Source organism: Halichoerus grypus, chromosome 7 (assembly GCF_964656455.1).
Source record: "Halichoerus grypus chromosome 7, mHalGry1.hap1.1, whole genome shotgun sequence".
Classification (NCBI taxonomy): Eukaryota; Metazoa; Chordata; class Mammalia; order Carnivora; family Phocidae; genus Halichoerus; species Halichoerus grypus.
In genome coordinates, this window is record NC_135718.1 from 66319524 (window position 1) to 66339517 (window position 19994).

At 65.6% G+C, this 19994-nt stretch overlaps 9 non-coding genes across 9 annotated transcripts; all 9 read right to left on the reverse strand.

Annotated features, from left to right (window-relative positions):
* Positions 1 to 629: 629 nt before the first annotated feature.
* LOC144382684 (5S ribosomal RNA) lies at positions 630 to 748 on the reverse strand. The gene has a single exon (XR_013450082.1). It is a non-coding gene; the product is annotated as a 5S ribosomal RNA (ribosomal RNA).
* Positions 749 to 2514: 1766 nt separating this feature from the next.
* On the reverse strand, positions 2515 to 2633 carry LOC118550484 (5S ribosomal RNA). The gene has a single exon (XR_013450084.1). It is a non-coding gene; the product is annotated as a 5S ribosomal RNA (ribosomal RNA).
* A 1784-nt stretch (positions 2634 to 4417) lies between these two features.
* LOC118550483 (5S ribosomal RNA) lies at positions 4418 to 4536 on the reverse strand. Its single transcript, XR_013450083.1, has one exon. It is a non-coding gene; the product is annotated as a 5S ribosomal RNA (ribosomal RNA).
* A 1794-nt stretch (positions 4537 to 6330) lies between these two features.
* On the reverse strand, positions 6331 to 6449 carry LOC118550485 (5S ribosomal RNA). The gene has a single exon (XR_004924587.1). It is a non-coding gene; the product is annotated as a 5S ribosomal RNA (ribosomal RNA).
* A 1788-nt stretch (positions 6450 to 8237) lies between these two features.
* Positions 8238 to 8356, reverse strand: LOC118550486 (5S ribosomal RNA). The gene has a single exon (XR_004924588.2). It is a non-coding gene; the product is annotated as a 5S ribosomal RNA (ribosomal RNA).
* A 1784-nt stretch (positions 8357 to 10140) lies between these two features.
* On the reverse strand, positions 10141 to 10259 carry LOC118552732 (5S ribosomal RNA). The gene has a single exon (XR_004924589.1). It is a non-coding gene; the product is annotated as a 5S ribosomal RNA (ribosomal RNA).
* A 1776-nt stretch (positions 10260 to 12035) lies between these two features.
* On the reverse strand, positions 12036 to 12154 carry LOC118550488 (5S ribosomal RNA). The gene has a single exon (XR_004924590.1). It is a non-coding gene; the product is annotated as a 5S ribosomal RNA (ribosomal RNA).
* A 1767-nt stretch (positions 12155 to 13921) lies between these two features.
* LOC118552730 (5S ribosomal RNA) lies at positions 13922 to 14040 on the reverse strand. The gene has a single exon (XR_004925667.1). It is a non-coding gene; the product is annotated as a 5S ribosomal RNA (ribosomal RNA).
* A 1774-nt stretch (positions 14041 to 15814) lies between these two features.
* Positions 15815 to 15933, reverse strand: LOC118552729 (5S ribosomal RNA). The gene has a single exon (XR_004925666.1). It is a non-coding gene; the product is annotated as a 5S ribosomal RNA (ribosomal RNA).
* Between the last annotated feature and the right edge of the window lie 4061 nt (positions 15934 to 19994).

A 19994-nucleotide genomic window follows, 5' to 3' on the forward strand; every position in this document is an offset into this window, starting at 1 on the left:
CCATCTTGTGTCCTGCCCACACGGAGCGGGGACCCCCGGCCTGGGGGCAAAGGGACGGTGTTCCGCGGGAAGGAAGGGAATGCCCGCGCGCGTGGGAGCGCAGCCCAGGGCTGCTGGGGACAAGGTGGAGGCGGGCCCAGGCCTAAGGCGGGGCCGGTTGCCCGGTGCGCTTGTGCACTCGGGGCGGCCCAAGGGAATGGCTAGGGGCTCCGGGGATGAGGGCCCGAGGCGCAGGACCTTGGGAGGGCACGCCTGCCCGAGACGGGGTGCCGTCCCGCCCGCGCTGCCCCCGCCCCAACCCCGCGGGCGGTCCTCGCCGCCCTCCCCCTTTCCCTCCCTCCGAAGCCGCCGCCTCCGCCCACCCAGCCCGCCCCCACCTCCCCCAGCCCGCCCCTCTGGATCGGCTGTGCGTGGGCGTGGTGGCTGTGAGGTGGAAGGCCTGGGGGCTGCCTGCCGGTGCAGCGGGCACAAGCTGCGAGACAGGGACCCTCGGTGCGGTGCGCGGGTGGCGAGGGGCCGGGGGGCACGGGGCGTCTGGAGGACGCCTTGTTGGGCAAGGGGCGGTGGGGGGCGGTGGCGGCAAAGGGAGAGGAAGGGAGGCCGAAGCGGAAAGAAAAGGCAAAGAAAAAAGCCTACAGCACCCGGTATTCCCAGGCGGTCTCCCATCCAAGTACTAACCAGGCCCGACCCTGCTTAGCTTCCGAGATCAGACGAGATCGGGCGCGTTCAGGGTGGTATGGCCGTAGACGTGTGCGGCTGCCGCTGGGCGCCCTAAGAGCCTGCTCTGCGCCTCCCGGCCGCAGCCGTGCCCCTCCTCAGCCCCCAACCGCCCCACGCCTGCCCTGTGCCTTGCACCTGCCTGCCTGCCAAACCGCCCAGAGGACGTGGCGCCTCCAGCGCCCCGCACTCGCGGAAGTCCGAGCGCTCTCATGGCCGGATACTCTCCAGACCCGGGGGCCGCCGCCGCCGCCGTCGCAGCCACCGCCGCCTGGCTCCCGAGATGGCCAAGGGGAGCGTCGGGGCGCGGGGGGCGTGGCCCGCGCGGTGTTCTCCGCGCCCCCCCCACCCCAGGCGCCCCACCCGCCGCCCTAGGGCAAGCGAGGCCCGCCACCAGGCCGTTCCGCCTCTCCACCCCGCCTGGCTCCAAGCCAACCCGGAGCCACCGGCGGCCCCAGGGACCCTCCTCATCAGCCCAACCCCGTCGCCCTTCCTCCGCCACCCTTCCCCTGCCCACCCACCGACAAGAGGACCCGACTGAGGGACACGAGAAGCCGGCTGGCATAGACAGACGCACAGACACACGGGGAAAGACAGAGGCACGGACGGAGGGAGATGCAGACAGAGAGGAAGAGACAGACACAGAGGGAGACACAGACAGAGTCTCCAACACACACACCCGCTCTGGCCCCAAGACAGACAGACGCGGAAGCTGACCTGGATGCGGACAGGGACAGAGCCACAGGTGCACACCACAGAAACAGACACACACACCACACACACACACACACACACACACACAGGAAGAGACTGTGTTGGCTAGGCAGCTAGCCCTCGGGAGGCTGGTCGTGCTTGGGTGGGCTTTGGGCGCCGAGGAGCCCCTCCGGGCCGAGGATGCGCAGCCAAGGCGTCACGAGACCCGCTCTGCTCCCGTTCCCGCCCTGGACCCACTCTGGTCCTGGGGGCATGTGGGCGATTCCTCCTCTGCCCTCGTCCTTTATTTGGGGGGCTGCTTTGGGGCGTGGTGCAGGGCGCCCCCCTCTCCCCGTCTTGCTGAGCGAGCGAGCCTCGCTCTTCGCTTCACTGTTGCAGGGAGACTAAGCACGGATTCTGGTGCCAACGGGTGGTCCCGGGTGCCAACGGGGGAGGCCCCGGGCGACCGGCCATCTTGTGTCCTGCCCACCCGGAGCGGGGACCCCCGGCACGGGGGCAAAGGGACGGTGTTCCAAGGGAAGGAAGGGAATGCCCGCGGGTGGGAGCGCAGCCCAGGGCTGCTGGGGACAAGGTGGAGGCGGGCCCAGGCCTATGCCTAAGGTGGGGCCAGTTGCCCAGTGCGGTTGTGCACTCCGGGCGGCCCAGTGGAATGGCTAGGGGATCTGGGGACGAGGGCCCGAGGCGCAGGACCATGGGAGGACACGCCTGCCCAGAGCGGGTGCCGTCCGGCCCGCGCTGGCCCCGCCCCATCCGTGCCAGGGTCATCGCCGCCCTCCCGCTTTCCCTCCCTCCGAAGGCGTCGCCTTCGCCCACCCAGCCCGCCCCCATCGACCCCCAGCCCGCCCCTCTGGATCCGGTGTGCGTGGGCGTGGTGGCTTGGAGGCGGAAGGGCTGGCTGGAGACCGCCTGCCCGTGCAGGGGGCCCCTGCTGCGGGCCAGGGACTCGCGGTGCGGTGCGCGGCTGGCGAGGGGCCGGGGGGCACGGGGCGTTTGGAGGAAGCCTTGTTGGGCAAGGGGGTGGGGTGCTGTGGCGGTAAAGGTATGGGAAGGGAGGCCGAAGGGGAAAGAAAAGGCAAAGAAAAAAGCCTACAGCACCCAGTATTCCCAGGCGGTCTCCCATCCAAGTACTAACCAGGCCCGACCCTGCTTAGCTTCCGAGATCAGACGAGATCGGGCGCGTTCAGGGTGGTATGGCCGTAGACGTGTGCGGCTGCCGCTGGGCGCCCTAAGAGCCTGCTCTGCGCCTCCCGGGCCCAGCCGTGCCCCTCCTCAGCCCCCACCCGAACCCCGCCTGCCCTGCGCCTTGCACCTGCCTGCCTGCCAGCCGCCCAGGGGACGTGGCCCCTCCGGCGCCCCGCAGTCGTGGAAGTCCGGGCGCTCTCCCTGCCGGGGACTCTCCAGTCCCGGGGGGCCGCCGCCGCCGCCGCCGCCGCCACCGCCGCCTCCTGGCTACCGAGATGGCAAAGGGAGGCGTCGGGGCGCCGTGGGCGCGGCCCCTGAGGTGTTTTCCGCGCCCCCCGCCCCAGCGCCCCACCCGTCGCCCTAGGGCAAGCCAGGCCGGCCACCAGGCCTTTCTGCCTCTCCACCCCGCCTGGCTCCAAGCCAACCCGGAGCCACCGGCGCCCCCAGGGACCCTCCTCATCAGCCCAACCCCGTCGCCCTTCCTCCGCCACCCTTCCCCTGCCCACCCACCGACAAGAGGACCCGACTGAGGGACACGAGAAGCCGGCTGGCATAGACAGACGCACAGACACACGGGGAAAGACAGAGGCACGGACGGAGGGAGATGTAGACAGAGAGGAAGAGACAGACACAGAGGGAGACACAGACAGAGTATCCAACACACACACCCGCTCTGGCCCCAAGACAGACAGACGCGGACCCCGACCTGGATGCGGACAGGGACAGAGCCACAGGTGCACACCACAGAAACAGACACACACCACACACACACACACACACACACACACACACACACACACACACACACAGGAAGAGACTGTGTTGGCTAGGCAGCTAGCCCTCGGGAGGCTGGTCGTGCTTGGGTGGGCTTTGGGCGCCGAGGAGCCCCTCCGGGCCGAGGATGCGCAGCCAAGGCGTCACGAGACCCGCTCTGCTCCCGTTCCCGCCCTGGACCCACTCTGGTCCTGGGGGCATGTGGGCGATTCCTCCTCTGCCCTCGTCCTTTATTTGGGGGGCTGCTTTGGGGCGTGGTGCAGGGCGCCCCCCTCTCCCCGTCTTGCTGAGCGAGCGAGCCTCGCTCTTCGCTTCACTGTTGCAGGGAGACTAAGCACGGATTCTGGTGCCAACGGGTGGTCCCGGGTGCCAACGGGGGAGGCCCCGGGCGACCGGCCATCTTGTGTCCTGCCCACCCGGAGCGGGGACCCCCGGCACGGGGGCAAAGGGACGGTGTTCCAAGGGAAGGAAGGGAATGCCCGCGGGTGGGAGCGCAGCCCAGGGCTGCTGGGGACAAGGTGGAGGCGGGCCCAGGCCTATGCCTAAGGTGGGGCCAGTTGCCCAGTGCGGTTGTGCACTCCGGGCGGCCCAGTGGAATGGCTAGGGGATCTGGGGACGAGGGCCCGAGGCGCAGGACCATGGGAGGACACGCCTGCCCAGAGCGGGTGCCGTCCGGCCCGCGCTGGCCCCGCCCCATCCGTGCCAGGGTCATCGCCGCCCTCCCGCTTTCCCTCCCTCCGAAGGCGTCGCCTTCGCCCACCCAGCCCGCCCCCATCGACCCCCAGCCCGCCCCTCTGGATCCGGTGTGCGTGGGCGTGGTGGCTTGGAGGCGGAAGGGCTGGCTGGAGACCGCCTGCCCGTGCAGGGGGCCCCTGCTGCGGGCCAGGGACTCGCGGTGCGGTGCGCGGCTGGCGAGGGGCCGGGGGGCACGGGGCGTTTGGAGGAAGCCTTGTTGGGCAAGGGGGTGGGGTGCTGTGGCGGTAAAGGTATGGGAAGGGAGGCCGAAGGGGAAAGAAAAGGCAAAGAAAAAAGCCTACAGCACCCGGTATTCCCAGGCGGTCTCCCATCCAAGTACTAACCAGGCCCGACCCTGCTTAGCTTCCGAGATCAGACGAGATCGGGCGCGTTCAGGGTGGTATGGCCGTAGACGTGTGCGGCTGCCGCTGGGCGCCCTAAGAGCCTGCTCTGCGCCTCCCGGGCCCAGCCGTGCCCCTCCTCAGCCCCCACCCGAACCCCGCCTGCCCTGCGCCTTGCACCTGCCTGCCTGCCAGCCGCCCAGGGGACGTGGCCCCTCCGGCGCCCCGCAGTCGTGGAAGTCCGGGCGCTCTCCCTGCCGGGGACTCTCCAGTCCCGGGGGGCCGCCGCCGCCACCGCCGCCGCCGCCGCCGCCGCCACCGCCGCCTCCTGGCTACCGAGATGGCAAAGGGAGGCGTCGGGGCGCCGTGGGCGCGGCCCCTGAGGTGTTTTCCGCGCCCCCCGCCCCAGCGCCCCACCCGTCGCCCTAGGGCAAGCCAGGCCGGCCACCAGGCCTTTCTGCCTCTCCACCCCGCCTGGCTCCAAGCCAACCCGGAGCCACCGGCGCCCCCAGGGACCCTCCTCATCAGCCCAACCCCGTCGCCCTTCCTCCGCCACCCTTCCCCTGCCCACCCACCGACAAGAGGACCCGACTGAGGGACACGAGAAGCCGGCTGGCATAGACAGACGCACAGACACACGGGGAAAGACAGAGGCACGGACGGAGGGAGATGTAGACAGAGAGGAAGAGACAGACACAGAGGGAGACACAGACAGAGTATCCAACACACACACCCGCTCTGGCCCCAAGACAGACAGACGCGGACCCTGACCTGGATGCGGACAGGGACAGAGCCACAGGTGCACACCACAGAAACAGACACACACCACACACACACACACACAAACACACACACACACACACACACACACACACAGGAAGAGACTGTGTTGGCTAGGCAGCTAGCCCTCGGGAGGCTGGTCCTGCTTGGGTGGGCTTTGGGCGCCGAGGAGCCCCCTCGGGGCCGAGGACGCGCAGCCAAGGCCTCAGGAGACCCGCCCTGCTCCCGTTCCCGCCCAGGACCCACTCTGGGCCTGGGGGCGTGCGGGCGATTCCTCCTCTGCTCTCGTCCTTTATTTGGGGGGCCGCTTTGGGGCGTGGTGCAGGGCGCCCCCCTCCCGCCGCCTTGCCCAGCGAGCGAGCCTCGCTGTGCGCTTCGCTGTTGCGGGGAGACTGAGCACGGACTCGGGTGCCAACGGGTGGTCCCGGGTGCCAACGGGGGAGGCCCCGGGCGACCGGCCATCTTGTGTCCTGCCCACACGGAGCGGGGACCCCCGGCCTGGGGGCAAAGGGACGGTGTTCCGCGGGAAGGAAGGGAATGCCCGCGCGCGTGGGAGCGCAGCCCAGGGCTGCTGGGGACAAGGTGGAGGCGGGCCCAGGCCTAAGGCGGGGCCGGTTGCCCGGTGCGCTTGTGCACTCGGGGCGGCCCAAGGGAATGGCTAGGGGCTCCGGGGATGAGGGCCCGAGGCGCAGGACCTTGGGAGGGCACGCCTGCCCGAGACGGGGTGCCGTCCCGCCCGCGCTGCCCCCGCCCCAACCCCGCGGGCGGTCCTCGCCGCCCTCCCCCTTTCCCTCCCTCCGAAGCCGCCGCCTCCGCCCACCCAGCCCGCCCCCACCTCCCCCAGCCCGCCCCTCTGGATCGGCTGTGCGTGGGCGTGGTGGCTGTGAGGTGGAAGGCCTGGGGGCTGCCTGCCGGTGCAGCGGGCACAAGCTGCGAGACAGGGACCCTCGGTGCGGTGCGCGGGTGGCGAGGGGCCGGGGGGCACGGGGCGTCTGGAGGACGCCTTGTTGGGCAAGGGGCGGTGGGGGGCGGTGGCGGCAAAGGGAGAGGAAGGGAGGCCGAAGCGGAAAGAAAAGGCAAAGAAAAAAGCCTACAGCACCCGGTATTCCCAGGCGGTCTCCCATCCAAGTACTAACCAGGCCCGACCCTGCTTAGCTTCCGAGATCAGACGAGATCGGGCGCGTTCAGGGTGGTATGGCCGTAGACGTGTGCGGCTGCCGCTGGGCGCCCTAAGAGCCTGCTCTGCGCCTCCCGGCCGCAGCCGTGCCCCTCCTCAGCCCCCAACCGCCCCACGCCTGCCCTGTGCCTTGCACCTGCCTGCCTGCCAAACCGCCCAGAGGACGTGGCGCCTCCAGCGCCCCGCACTCGCGGAAGTCCGAGCGCTCTCATGGCCGGATACTCTCCAGACCCGGGGGCCGCCGCCGCCGCCGTCGCAGCCACCGCCGCCTGGCTCCCGAGATGGCCAAGGGGAGCGTCGGGGCGCGGGGGGCGTGGCCCGCGCGGTGTTCTCCGCGCCCCCCCCACCCCAGGCGCCCCACCCGCCGCCCTAGGGCAAGCGAGGCCCGCCACCAGGCCGTTCCGCCTCTCCACCCCGCCTGGCTCCAAGCCAACCCGGAGCCACCGGCGGCCCCAGGGACCCTCCTCATCAGCCCAACCCCGTCGCCCTTCCTCCGCCACCCTTCCCCTGCCCACCCACCGACAAGAGGACCCGACTGAGGGACACGAGAAGCCGGCTGGCATAGACAGACGCACAGACACACGGGGAAAGACAGAGGCACGGACGGAGGGAGATGCAGACAGAGAGGAAGAGACAGACACAGAGGGAGACACAGACAGAGTCTCCAACACACACACCCGCTCTGGCCCCAAGACAGACAGACGCGGAAGCTGACCTGGATGCGGACAGGGACAGAGCCACAGGTGCACACCACAGAAACAGACACACACACCACACACACACACACACACACACACACACACACACACACACACACACACAGGAAGAGACTGTGTTGGCTAGGCAGCTAGCCCTCGGGAGGCTGGTCGTGCTTGGGTGGGCTTTGGGCGCCGAGGAGCCCCTCCGGGCCGAGGATGCGCAGCCAAGGCGTCACGAGACCCGCTCTGCTCCCGTTCCCGCCCTGGACCCACTCTGGTCCTGGGGGCATGTGGGCGATTCCTCCTCTGCCCTCGTCCTTTATTTGGGGGGCTGCTTTGGGGCGTGGTGCAGGGCGCCCCCCTCTCCCCGTCTTGCTGAGCGAGCGAGCCTCGCTCTTCGCTTCACTGTTGCAGGGAGACTAAGCACGGATTCTGGTGCCAACGGGTGGTCCCGGGTGCCAACGGGGGAGGCCCCGGGCGACCGGCCATCTTGTGTCCTGCCCACCCGGAGCGGGGACCCCCGGCACGGGGGCAAAGGGACGGTGTTCCAAGGGAAGGAAGGGAATGCCCGCGGGTGGGAGCGCAGCCCAGGGCTGCTGGGGACAAGGTGGAGGCGGGCCCAGGCCTATGCCTAAGGTGGGGCCAGTTGCCCAGTGCGGTTGTGCACTCCGGGCGGCCCAGTGGAATGGCTAGGGGATCTGGGGACGAGGGCCCGAGGCGCAGGACCATGGGAGGACACGCCTGCCCAGAGCGGGTGCCGTCCGGCCCGCGCTGGCCCCGCCCCATCCGTGCCAGGGTCATCGCCGCCCTCCCGCTTTCCCTCCCTCCGAAGGCGTCGCCTTCGCCCACCCAGCCCGCCCCCATCGACCCCCAGCCCGCCCCTCTGGATCCGGTGTGCGTGGGCGTGGTGGCTTGGAGGCGGAAGGGCTGGCTGGAGACCGCCTGCCCGTGCAGGGGGCCCCTGCTGCGGGCCAGGGACTCGCGGTGCGGTGCGCGGCTGGCGAGGGGCCGGGGGGCACGGGGCGTTTGGAGGAAGCCTTGTTGGGCAAGGGGGTGGGGTGCTGTGGCGGTAAAGGTATGGGAAGGGAGGCCGAAGGGGAAAGAAAAGGCAAAGAAAAAAGCCTACAGCACCCAGTATTCCCAGGCGGTCTCCCATCCAAGTACTAACCAGGCCCGACCCTGCTTAGCTTCCGAGATCAGACGAGATCGGGCGCGTTCAGGGTGGTATGGCCGTAGACGTGTGCGGCTGCCGCTGGGCGCCCTAAGAGCCTGCTCTGCGCCTCCCGGGCCCAGCCGTGCCCCTCCTCAGCCCCCACCCGAACCCCGCCTGCCCTGCGCCTTGCACCTGCCTGCCTGCCAGCCGCCCAGGGGACGTGGCCCCTCCGGCGCCCCGCAGTCGTGGAAGTCCGGGCGCTCTCCCTGCCGGGGACTCTCCAGTCCCGGGGGGCCGCCGCCGCCGCCGCCGCCGCCACCGCCGCCTCCTGGCTACCGAGATGGCAAAGGGAGGCGTCGGGGCGCCGTGGGCGCGGCCCCTGAGGTGTTTTCCGCGCCCCCCGCCCCAGCGCCCCACCCGTCGCCCTAGGGCAAGCCAGGCCGGCCACCAGGCCTTTCTGCCTCTCCACCCCGCCTGGCTCCAAGCCAACCCGGAGCCACCGGCGCCCCCAGGGACCCTCCTCATCAGCCCAACCCCGTCGCCCTTCCTCCGCCACCCTTCCCCTGCCCACCCACCGACAAGAGGACCCGACTGAGGGACACGAGAAGCCGGCTGGCATAGACAGACGCACAGACACACGGGGAAAGACAGAGGCACGGACGGAGGGAGATGTAGACAGAGAGGAAGAGACAGACACAGAGGGAGACACAGACAGAGTATCCAACACACACACCCGCTCTGGCCCCAAGACAGACAGACGCGGACCCCGACCTGGATGCGGACAGGGACAGAGCCACAGGTGCACACCACAGAAACAGACACACACCACACACACACACACACACACACACACACACACACACACACACACACAGGAAGAGACTGTGTTGGCTAGGCAGCTAGCCCTCGGGAGGCTGGTCGTGCTTGGGTGGGCTTTGGGCGCCGAGGAGCCCCTCCGGGCCGAGGATGCGCAGCCAAGGCGTCACGAGACCCGCTCTGCTCCCGTTCCCGCCCTGGACCCACTCTGGTCCTGGGGGCATGTGGGCGATTCCTCCTCTGCCCTCGTCCTTTATTTGGGGGGCTGCTTTGGGGCGTGGTGCAGGGCGCCCCCCTCTCCCCGTCTTGCTGAGCGAGCGAGCCTCGCTCTTCGCTTCACTGTTGCAGGGAGACTAAGCACGGATTCTGGTGCCAACGGGTGGTCCCGGGTGCCAACGGGGGAGGCCCCGGGCGACCGGCCATCTTGTGTCCTGCCCACCCGGAGCGGGGACCCCCGGCACGGGGGCAAAGGGACGGTGTTCCAAGGGAAGGAAGGGAATGCCCGCGGGTGGGAGCGCAGCCCAGGGCTGCTGGGGACAAGGTGGAGGCGGGCCCAGGCCTATGCCTAAGGTGGGGCCAGTTGCCCAGTGCGGTTGTGCACTCCGGGCGGCCCAGTGGAATGGCTAGGGGATCTGGGGACGAGGGCCCGAGGCGCAGGACCATGGGAGGACACGCCTGCCCAGAGCGGGTGCCGTCCGGCCCGCGCTGGCCCCGCCCCATCCGTGCCAGGGTCATCGCCGCCCTCCCGCTTTCCCTCCCTCCGAAGGCGTCGCCTTCGCCCACCCAGCCCGCCCCCATCGACCCCCAGCCCGCCCCTCTGGATCCGGTGTGCGTGGGCGTGGTGGCTTGGAGGCGGAAGGGCTGGCTGGAGACCGCCTGCCCGTGCAGGGGGCCCCTGCTGCGGGCCAGGGACTCGCGGTGCGGTGCGCGGCTGGCGAGGGGCCGGGGGGCACGGGGCGTTTGGAGGAAGCCTTGTTGGGCAAGGGGGTGGGGTGCTGTGGCGGTAAAGGTATGGGAAGGGAGGCCGAAGGGGAAAGAAAAGGCAAAGAAAAAAGCCTACAGCACCCGGTATTCCCAGGCGGTCTCCCATCCAAGTACTAACCAGGCCCGACCCTGCTTAGCTTCCGAGATCAGACGAGATCGGGCGCGTTCAGGGTGGTATGGCCGTAGACGTGTGCGGCTGCCGCTGGGCGCCCTAAGAGCCTGCTCTGCGCCTCCCGGGCCCAGCCGTGCCCCTCCTCAGCCCCCACCCGAACCCCGCCTGCCCTGCGCCTTGCACCTGCCTGCCTGCCAGCCGCCCAGGGGACGTGGCCCCTCCGGCGCCCCGCAGTCGTGGAAGTCCGGGCGCTCTCCCTGCCGGGGACTCTCCAGTCCCGGGGGGCCGCCGCCGCCGCCGCCGCCGCCACCGCCGCCTCCTGGCTACCGAGATGGCAAAGGGAGGCGTCGGGGCGCCGTGGGCGCGGCCCCTGAGGTGTTTTCCGCGCCCCCCGCCCCAGCGCCCCACCCGTCGCCCTAGGGCAAGCCAGGCCGGCCACCAGGCCTTTCTGCCTCTCCACCCCGCCTGGCTCCAAGCCAACCCGGAGCCACCGGCGCCCCCAGGGACCCTCCTCATCAGCCCAACCCCGTCGCCCTTCCTCCGCCACCCTTCCCCTGCCCACCCACCGACAAGAGGACCCGACTGAGGGACACGAGAAGCCGGCTGGCATAGACAGACGCACAGACACACGGGGAAAGACAGAGGCACGGACGGAGGGAGATGTAGACAGAGAGGAAGAGACAGACACAGAGGGAGACACAGACAGAGTATCCAACACACACACCCGCTCTGGCCCCAAGACAGACAGACGCGGAAGCTGACCTGGATGCGGACAGGGACAGAGCCACAGGTGCACACCACAGAAACAGACACACACCACACACACACACACACACACACACACACACACACACACACACAGGAAGAGACTGTGTTGGCTAGGCAGCTAGCCCTCGGGAGGCTGGTCGTGCTTGGGTGGGCTTTGGGCGCCGAGGAGCCCCCTCGGGGCCGAGGACGCGCAGCCAAGGCCTCAGGAGACCCGCCCTGCTCCCGTTCCCGCCCAGGACCCACTCTGGGCCTGGGGGCGTGCGGGCGATTCCTCCTCTGCTCTCGTCCTTTATTTGGGGGGCCGCTTTGGGGCGTGGTGCAGGGCGCCCCCCTCCCGCCGCCTTGCCCAGCGAGCGAGCCTCGCTGTGCGCTTCGCTGTTGCGGGGAGACTGAGCACGGACTCGGGTGCCAACGGGTGGTCCCGGGTGCCAACGGGGGAGGCCCCGGGCGGTGGGCCATCTTGTGTCCTGCCCACACGGAGCGGGGACCCCCGGCCTGGGGGCAAAGGGACGGTGTTCCGCGGGAAGGAAGGGAATGCCCGCGCGCGTGGGAGCGCAGCCCAGGGCTGCTGGGGACAAGGTGGAGGCGGGCCCAGGCCTAAGGCGGGGCCGGTTGCCCGGTGCGCTTGTGCACTCGGGGCGGCCCAAGGGAATGGCTAGGGGCTCCGGGGATGAGGGCCCGAGGCGCAGGACCTTGGGAGGGCACGCCTGCCCGAGACGGGGTGCCGTCCCGCCCGCGCTGCCCCCGCCCCAACCCCGCGGGCGGTCCTCGCCGCCCTCCCCCTTTCCCTCCCTCCGAAGCCGCCGCCTCCGCCCACCCAGCCCGCCCCCACCTCCCCCAGCCCGCCCCTCTGGATCGGCTGTGCGTGGGCGTGGTGGCTGTGAGGTGGAAGGCCTGGGGGCTGCCTGCCGGTGCAGCGGGCACAAGCTGCGAGACAGGGACCCTCGGTGCGGTGCGCGGGTGGCGAGGGGCCGGGGGGCACGGGGCGTCTGGAGGACGCCTTGTTGGGCAAGGGGCGGTGGGGGGCGGTGGCGGCAAAGGGAGAGGAAGGGAGGCCGAAGCGGAAAGAAAAGGCAAAGAAAAAAGCCTACAGCACCCGGTATTCCCAGGCGGTCTCCCATCCAAGTACTAACCAGGCCCGACCCTGCTTAGCTTCCGAGATCAGACGAGATCGGGCGCGTTCAGGGTGGTATGGCCGTAGACGTGTGCGGCTGCCGCTGGGCGCCCTAAGAGCCTGCTCTGCGCCTCCCGGCCGCAGCCGTGCCCCTCCTCAGCCCCCAACCGCCCCACGCCTGCCCTGTGCCTTGCACCTGCCTGCCTGCCAAACCGCCCAGAGGACGTGGCGCCTCCAGCGCCCCGCACTCGCGGAAGTCCGAGCGCTCTCATGGCCGGATACTCTCCAGACCCGGGGGCCGCCGCCGCCGCCGTCGCAGCCACCGCCGCCTGGCTCCCGAGATGGCCAAGGGGAGCGTCGGGGCGCGGGGGGCGTGGCCCGCGCGGTGTTCTCCGCGCCCCCCCCACCCCAGGCGCCCCACCCGCCGCCCTAGGGCAAGCGAGGCCCGCCACCAGGCCGTTCCGCCTCTCCACCCCGCCTGGCTCCAAGCCAACCCGGAGCCACCGGCGGCCCCAGGGACCCTCCTCATCAGCCCAACCCCGTCGCCCTTCCTCCGCCACCCTTCCCCTGCCCACCCACCGACAAGAGGACCCGACTGAGGGACACGAGAAGCCGGCTGGCATAGACAGACGCACAGACACACGGGGAAAGACAGAGGCACGGACGGAGGGAGATGCAGACAGAGAGGAAGAGACAGACACAGAGGGAGACACAGACAGAGTATCCAACACACACACCCGCTCTGGCCCCAAGACAGACAGACGCGGAAGCTGACCTGGATGCGGACAGGGACAGAGCCACAGGTGCACACCACAGAAACAGACACACACACCACACACACACACACACACACACACACACAGGAAGAGACTGTGTTGGCTAGGCAGCTAGCCCTCGGGAGGCTGGTCGTGCTTGGGTGGGCTTTGGGCGCCGAGGAGCCCCTCGGGGCGAGGATGCGCAGCCAAGGCGTCACGAGACCCGCTCTGCTCCCGTTCCCGCCCAGGACCCACTCTGGTCCTGGGGGCATGTGGGCGATTCCTCCTCTGCCCTCGTCCTTTATTTGGGGGGCTGCTTTGGGGCGTGGTGCAGGGCGCCCCCCTCTCCCCGTCTTGCTGAGCGAGCGAGCCTCGCTCTTCGCTTCACTGTTGCAGGGAGACTAAGCACGGATTCTGGTGCCAACGGGTGGTCCCGGGTGCCAACGGGGGAGGCCCCGGGCGACCGGCCATCTTGTGTCCTGCCCACCCGGAGCGGGGACCCCCGGCACGGGGGCAAAGGGACGGTGTTCCAAGGGAAGGAAGGGAATGCCCGCGGGTGGGAGCGCAGCCCAGGGCTGCTGGGGACAAGGTGGAGGCGGGCCCAGGCCTATGCCTAAGGTGGGGCCAGTTGCCCAGTGCGGTTGTGCACTCCGGGCGGCCCAGTGGAATGGCTAGGGGATCTGGGGACGAGGGCCCGAGGCGCAGGACCATGGGAGGACACGCCTGCCCAGAGCGGGTGCCGTCCGGCCCGCGCTGGCCCCGCCCCATCCGTGCCAGGGTCATCGCCGCCCTCCCGCTTTCCCTCCCTCCGAAGGCGTCGCCTTCGCCCACCCAGCCCGCCCCCATCGACCCCCAGCCCGCCCCTCTGGATCCGGTGTGCGTGGGCGTGGTGGCTTGGAGGCGGAAGGGCTGGCTGGAGACCGCCTGCCCGTGCAGGGGGCCCCTGCTGCGGGCCAGGGACTCGCGGTGCGGTGCGCGGCTGGCGAGGGGCCGGGGGGCACGGGGCGTTTGGAGGAAGCCTTGTTGGGCAAGGGGGTGGGGTGCTGTGGCGGTAAAGGTATGGGAAGGGAGGCCGAAGGGGAAAGAAAAGGCAAAGAAAAAAGCCTACAGCACCCGGTATTCCCAGGCGGTCTCCCATCCAAGTACTAACCAGGCCCGACCCTGCTTAGCTTCCGAGATCAGACGAGATCGGGCGCGTTCAGGGTGGTATGGCCGTAGACGTGTGCGGCTGCCGCTGGGCGCCTGAAGAGCCTGCTCTGCGCCTCCCGGGCCCAGCCGTGCCCCTCCTCAGCCCCCACCCGAACCCCGCCTGCCCTGCGCCTTGCACCTGCCTGCCTGCCAGCCGCCCAGGGGACGTGGCCCCTCCGGCGCCCCGCAGTCGTGGAAGTCCGGGCGCTCTCCCTGCCGGGGACTCTCCAGTCCCGGGGGGCCGCCGCCGCCACCGCCGCCGCCGCCGCCACCGCCGCCTCCTGGCTACCGAGATGGCAAAGGGAGGCGTCGGGGCGCCGTGGGCGCGGCCCCTGAGGTGTTTTCCGCGCCCCCCGCCCCAGCGCCCCACCCGTCGCCCTAGGGCAAGCCAGGCCGGCCACCAGGCCTTTCTGCCTCTCCACCCCGCCTGGCTCCAAGCCAACCCGGAGCCACCGGCGCCCCCAGGGACCCTCCTCATCAGCCCAACCCCGTCGCCCTTCCTCCGCCACCCTTCCCCTGCCCACCCACCGACAAGAGGACCCGACTGAGGGACACGAGAAGCCGGCTGGCATAGACAGACGCACAGACACACGGGGAAAGACAGAGGCACGGACGGAGGGAGATGTAGACAGAGAGGAAGAGACAGACACAGAGGGAGACACAGACAGAGTATCCAACACACACACCCGCTCTGGCCCCAAGACAGACAGACGCGGACCCCGACCTGGATGCGGACAGGGACAGAGCCACAGGTGCACACCACAGAAACAGACACACCACACACACACACACACACACACACACACACACACACAGGAAGAGACTGTGTTGGCTAGGCAGCTAGCCCTCGGGAGGCTGGTCGTGCTTGGGTGGGCTTTGGGCGCCGAGGAGCCCCCTCGGGGCCGAGGACGCGCAGCCAAGGCCTCAGGAGACCCGCCCTGCTCCCGTTCCCGCCCAGGACCCACTCTGGGCCTGGGGGCGTGCGGGCGATTCCTCCTCTGCTCTCGTCCTTTATTTGGGGGGCCGCTTTGGGGCGTGGTGCAGGGCGCCCCCCTCCCGCCGCCTTGCCCAGCGAGCGAGCCTCGCTGTGCGCTTCGCTGTTGCGGGGAGACTGAGCACGGACTCGGGTGCCAACGGGTGGTCCCGGGTGCCAACGGGGGAGGCCCCGGGCGACCGGCCATCTTGTGTCCTGCCCACACGGAGCGGGGACCCCCGGCCTGGGGGCAAAGGGACGGTGTTCCGCGGGAAGGAAGGGAATGCCCGCGCGCGTGGGAGCGCAGCCCAGGGCTGCTGGGGACAAGGTGGAGGCGGGCCCAGGCCTAAGGCGGGGCCGGTTGCCCGGTGCGCTTGTGCACTCGGGGCGGCCCAAGGGAATGGCTAGGGGCTCCGGGGATGAGGGCCCGAGGCGCAGGACCTTGGGAGGGCACGCCTGCCCGAGACGGGGTGCCGTCCCGCCCGCGCTGCCCCCGCCCCAACCCCGCGGGCGGTCCTCGCCGCCCTCCCCCTTTCCCTCCCTCCGAAGCCGCCGCCTCCGCCCACCCAGCCCGCCCCCACCTCCCCCAGCCCGCCCCTCTGGATCGGCTGTGCGTGGGCGTGGTGGCTGTGAGGTGGAAGGCCTGGGGGCTGCCTGCCGGTGCAGCGGGCACAAGCTGCGAGACAGGGTCCCTCGGTGCGGTGCGCGGGTGGCGAGGGGCCGGGGGGCACGGGGCGTCTGGAGGACGCCTTGTTGGGCAAGGGGCGGTGGGGGGCGGTGGCGGCAAAGGGAGAGGAAGGGAGGCCGAAGCGGAAAGAAAAGGCAAAGAAAAAAGCCTACAGCACCCGGTATTCCCAGGCGGTCTCCCATCCAAGTACTAACCAGGCCCGACCCTGCTTAGCTTCCGAGATCAGACGAGATCGGGCGCGTTCAGGGTGGTATGGCCGTAGACGTGTGCGGCTGCCGCTGGGCGCCCTAAGAGCCTGCTCTGCGCCTCCCGGCCGCAGCCGTGCCCCTCCTCAGCCCCCAACCGCCCCACGCCTGCCCTGTGCCTTGCACCTGCCTGCCTGCCAAACCGCCCAGAGGACGTGGCGCCTCCAGCGCCCCGCACTCGCGGAAGTCCGAGCGCTCTCATGGCCGGATACTCTCCAGACCCGGGGGCCGCCGCCGCCGCCGTCGCAGCCACCGCCGCCTGGCTCCCGAGATGGCCAAGGGGAGCGTCGGGGCGCGGGGGGCGTGGCCCGCGCGGTGTTCTCCGCGCCCCCCCCACCCCAGGCGCCCCACCCGCCGCCCTAGGGCAAGCGAGGCCCGCCACCAGGCCGTTCCGCCTCTCCACCCCGCCTGGCTCCAAGCCAACCCGGAGCCACCGGCGCCCCCAGGGACCCTCCTCATCAGCCCAACCCCGTCGCCCTTCCTCCGCCACCCTTCCCCTGCCCACCCACCGACAAGAGGACCCGACTGAGGGACACGAGAAGCCGGCTGGCATAGACAGACGCACAGACACACGGGGAAAGACAGAGGCACGGACGGAGGGAGATGCAGACAGAGAGGAAGAGACAGACACAGAGGGAGACACAGACAGAGTATCCAACACACACACCCGCTCTGGCCCCAAGACAGACAGACGCGGAAGCTGACCTGGATGCGGACAGGGACAGAGCCACAGGTGCACACCACAGAAACAGACACACCACACACACACACACACACACACACACACACACACACAAACAGGAGGAGAGTGTGTTGGCTAGGCAGCTAGCCCTCGTGAGGGTGGTCGTCCTTGGGCGGGCTTTGGGCGTGGAGGGGCCCCTGGGGGCTTAGGACGTGCACCCAGGGTTTGTTGAATCCGGTTGTTCTCCTCTTTCTGCCTTTTACCCGTCGGCGGGGACGGGTGTGGATGTATTTTTGCACATTTCTCAAGTCATTTTTCTCTTAGTCTCCTTTTTTTTTCCCTCTTTGTTTTCTGCATTCGTTTAGAGTCTTTGTTATGGGTGTTTGTTCTAAATTAAATTTGTGATTATCTTGAGTCCGTGTTTTTGGCTTAATGTACAGTTTTTATTTGATCATATCATGTATTGAATTTCTTACTTTGTTACTCTCCTGGTTTCACTTCTTATTAAGTAGCAATAATCTCCTGTGTTTTGAAATTATCAATTAATTATGGAAAAATTAAATTTTTTTTTGGATTTTTTCGTTTTTATTTTAGGACACACCTGGCCTCAATCTTGGTTTACGAAGTTCATGTAGGGATTTATTTTCTAACAGAAGATCATGTTTTTTTTTCATTTGATCCATGTGAAATTATTTGACTTATTTTTTGGGTATTGTAGAATGTTTATTAAGTTCCTTTTCTTGGGTTTGAGAATGTTGAGCTGTCATGTTATTTATCATTGTTTTTTTTCACTGTAATAGTGTTCTGTCCTCTGTTACAAAATTTATACATCCTTCAGAAAGGCTATCTCACTATTTCCAGCTTATTTTTTTAATTCTTCATTTAAATTCTTTTCAGTTAACATATACTGTATTATTAATTTTAAGGGTATTATTTAGTGATTTATCATTTGCATATAATACCAGTTACTCATTACATCACACCCTGCTTAATGCCAATCACCCAGTTACCCCTCCCCTCACTCACCTTCTCTCCTGCAACCCTCAGGTTGTTTCCTAGAGTTCAGTGTCTCTTATGGTCTACCTCCTTCCCTATTTTTTCCCTTCCCCTATGTTCATCTGTTGTTTTTCTTAAATTCCACATATGAGTGAAATCATGTGGTATTCTGCTTTCTCTGTGTTTTCACTTTAAAATCACTGAAATTGTATATGCTGATTTCAAGAGTCTGGTGGCCTAAGCTTTGGTTAATTACCTAGAAATTTGATACCAAGAACTTCAGAGAAGTGCAACATAGAGACTGCAGGAAAAATTGAGGCTAAGATTCTCAGCGTGCAGCCACCATAGTCTTGAGGTCCTTGTAGTTACTATTTTCTTTATTTAGAACAGCTACTCATTTCACTGTGTGCTCCTTGAAGCTGTTCACTTTCATGAATTTGTAAAACATACTTCCTGTGTTTATTTTCCTTCCTGGTTCATATCACCCCTGGATATTATGTATATTACACTTACTTTTTCCCCCGGCTCCCTCACCAATGTTTCGGTTGCATGCAATGTGACCACTGCCTGCTTCACCCGTATTATACTTCAGTGTCTGGAATAGTCCAGACCGTAAGGCCTCAGTGAATGTTAATGGGTGTGTGAACATTGAGTGTACAGTGGGCACAGCTGTGTGTCATTGAGCATTGTCCCAGATCAAGAATGAAGCAGTTAGAAAAACAGTTTGCCAAAGGTCATAGTCTCTTGTTCTGGAAATGTCTCATTGTCATCACAAAGTTACAAAATCAGAGAAAGCAACTGCTTTGATTCGGGGATAGTCCTGAACATAATAAACTGCCACCTCCCAGGGCTGAGGTCAGAAGGGTGGGTGTGCAATTCCAAGTGCCCAAGAGGCATTTCCCATCTTCCCAGTATCTTCTCCCATGTCTCAAAGAAACCTAATGCTCTGGACATTTTGAACAATACCCTCAGCCCTGGAGCCAGGGACTGAAATGTCAACATTTCCAGCCCCCAAATACCTTATTCTATACTTTAGAACTTGGAAGACCCTCTCTTCCACATTTAGCCTATCCACATTCCCCCATTCCTCAGTTCCTGCAACTTTGTAGTTTCCTAGTCTTCATTTAGCAAATGAGTAGCTACTAAGTGTCTAGTGCTAAGGATCATCCAGCTACCACAATTCACTCAAAGTATGCACGACAAATCTATGACCCTCCTTGAGTAGACAGGGGTACGTCCTGCATAGCTTCACTGCAAATGTTCTAAACCTTCTTCCTATCCAGCCTTCGGGTTGAACCCCAAAAAGCCAGACCCTCATTGTGCTACCTACTTATCATCCTCACATCTGTCCACAAAATCACACAGATTCCCCCAGCCTAAGAGAAAAAACCCAAATCCTGATGCCATCCGTATGGTCCTTTGCCTCAGGGTCTCAAACTCCAGACTTGTCTTGGATGGTTCCCCCATCAGCCCCATTGTCTTGTACCGCCTATTTTCCAATGACCAGAAGGAGTTGTTTTTCATATTTGGTCCAGTTTTCTGTGTTTATGGTAAGGACAAGCTTCACACTAGTTACTCCTTCATACAAGGTTCTAGACTGACCTTTTTGTATATCTGTTTTCTCTGCTGAACTGTGAGCTCCCAGAAAACAGCCAGATTGTGTTGGGCCCTGGCACTCAGCACCAGACTGACTGTTGTATCCCTTATGGAATCTTTGTTGTGGTTTATTTCTAAAGACATCCATCATCAATTCCTTCCCCCCTTATATGCATAAGACACCCCCTCCCCCTTCAAGAGGTAGGGTCTTTCCCTCCACCCTCCTAAATCTGGTCTGGCTTGTGACTGCTTTGAGGCTTGAGCCAGTTCTGGGCCTGTCTTTTAAGAGAACTGGAAGCTTCTGATTTCTCTCTCAGAACTCTTGCTCAGCAGCACCTGCCAGTGTGTGATGGAGCCATCTAGGATGCGCAGTCCAGCTGAACGTTTAGATGACAGGTGCTTCAGCAATGGCAGCAGCAGGAGAAACTCTGAGCAAGAGCTACCCCGCTGAGTCAAGGCAACACACAGAACTATGAGAGATAATAATAAGTTATTTTAAGCCACTAAGTTGTTTTTTTTTTTAAGATTTTATTTATTTATTTGACAGAGAGAGATAACGAGAGCAGGAATACAAGCAGGGGGAGTGGGAGAGGGAGAAGCAGGCTTTCTGCGGAGCGGGGAGCCCGACGCGGGGCTCAATCCCAGGACCCTGGGACCATGACCTGAACCGAAGGCAGATGCTTAACAACTGAGCCACCCAGGCACCCCTTAAACTACAAAGTTTTGAGACTGTTTGTTTCATGACAATAATATACCAGACTGATTCTCTAATAATTTCTTTAAAGTAACTGTAACCTCAAAATAGA